At 56.3% G+C, this 1,491-nt stretch overlaps 1 non-coding gene across 1 annotated transcript; it reads right to left on the bottom strand.

Moving 5' to 3' along the window:
- Positions 1-1,419: 1,419 nt before the first annotated feature.
- Positions 1,420-1,491, bottom strand: TRNAA-CGC (transfer RNA alanine (anticodon CGC)). The gene has a single exon. It is a non-coding gene; the product is annotated as a tRNA-Ala (tRNA).

Below are 1,491 nucleotides of genomic sequence, written 5' to 3'. Positions count from 1 at the left end.
AAGCAGCCATGTTGCGACGAGCCCGAATCGCGCAGGCGAACTGACTCGCTAAGAGCAGTCAAAAGCTAGAGCTTTTGATACCGCATTGGGCGCCAATGTGGTGTACACGTATCCCGAAGGAGTACGGCCACCAGCGTGGGTCCGGTCTTAGCGAGCCGCAGGGCACGCGTTAACCGTCGCTGTGGCGGGAAACACGATACTGCTCAAGTCGCAACATTTTATTGTGGCAACACCAAACGCAGTACAGCCCGTTGCAAAAAGGCGCGGCGGGAAAGCAAGTAGGCTTATCCACGCCACGGGCACAAAGTACTACACAGGGTGCCACGAGCACGTCTCCGCGGTAAAGGTGATCCACGGAAACACCGGAACAAAGGCCCGGTTGCTCGAGCGAGGGCAAAGGCGCTCGCGTTGGCTTCGAAGGGAGACGGGTCGGCGTAGCGAGGCCACGCACTAGGACACCGTACCGCCCCTCGGCCGTGCGTACGCAGTGGGGCAACAACAGGTGAGCGTTCGCCTTGGGCGCGAGGCGCCGTCAGCGAAATCCAACGAGCCCCCGAACGACGGGAGTCGACGGACGGAAAAGATTGCCTGGCTCGCCGTTTGCTGTCCCGGAGAGTATCTGACCGCTCCCGACGCAGCGCGCGAAAACCTCTCGGGGGTCCCCGCGCGCGGCGCCACAGTCAACATCCACTTCCGGGTGAGGGAGTTAAACGTCACTCCGCTCTCCCACCACGGCAGACAGCAAAGGAGGGCAGACATGTCGGGACATGAGAACGGCAGAAAAGGCGGCAAAGCCCGCGCAAAGGCAGCGGGCTAGCCTCAATTCCCACATCTTCCACACCACGGGCTACAACTGGCGTATGCGGTTGGGGGATAGCTTGTGAATCAATGCAGCAGGGGTGCAGGAATGTCAGCACTTGGCTAATCTGTTGGCTTTTTTTGTATTTTTTCTTCATTGCGTGTGTTCAGCCACACACAGTAAGAGTTGCTATCTGGAGTTTAACGCCCCAACACCAACATTTATTATGAGAGACGCCATAGTGGAGGGCTCCGGAGATTCCGACCACCTGGGGTTCTTTAACGTCCACCAAAATTTGAGCACACGGGCCGCCAGCATTTTCGCCTCCATTGAAAGTGCAGCCGCCGCAGCCGGGATCCGATCCCACGACCTGCGGCTCAGCAGCCGAGTACCTTAGCCACTACACCCCCGCGGTGGGGCTACATAAATAGTAACATAAACAACGTATGTACACATACAGATGGAGTGCTCATTCATTAAAATTGAATGATAACAAAATGCCTCCTTTGAAGTCCTAACAGGCATTGTGCGCAATAGTGTTCACACAGCTAGGTTAAGGTTGTGTACGTGATAAATGTTGGGTCGCTATCACAAAAAACTAAAAGAAAATCCACATAGGATGGAGGTGCCGCGGTTTGAACCCGGGACTTCTCGCATGCGAAGCGAGCGCTCTACCACTGAGCTACACGCCC

Source organism: Rhipicephalus microplus, unplaced genomic scaffold, assembly GCF_043290135.1.
Source record: "Rhipicephalus microplus isolate Deutch F79 unplaced genomic scaffold, USDA_Rmic scaffold_21, whole genome shotgun sequence".
In the NCBI taxonomy this organism is placed as follows: Eukaryota; Metazoa; Arthropoda; class Arachnida; order Ixodida; family Ixodidae; genus Rhipicephalus; species Rhipicephalus microplus.
The sequence above is the reverse complement of the archived record's forward strand: the minus strand, read 5'-3'. Positions and strand labels throughout refer to the sequence as shown.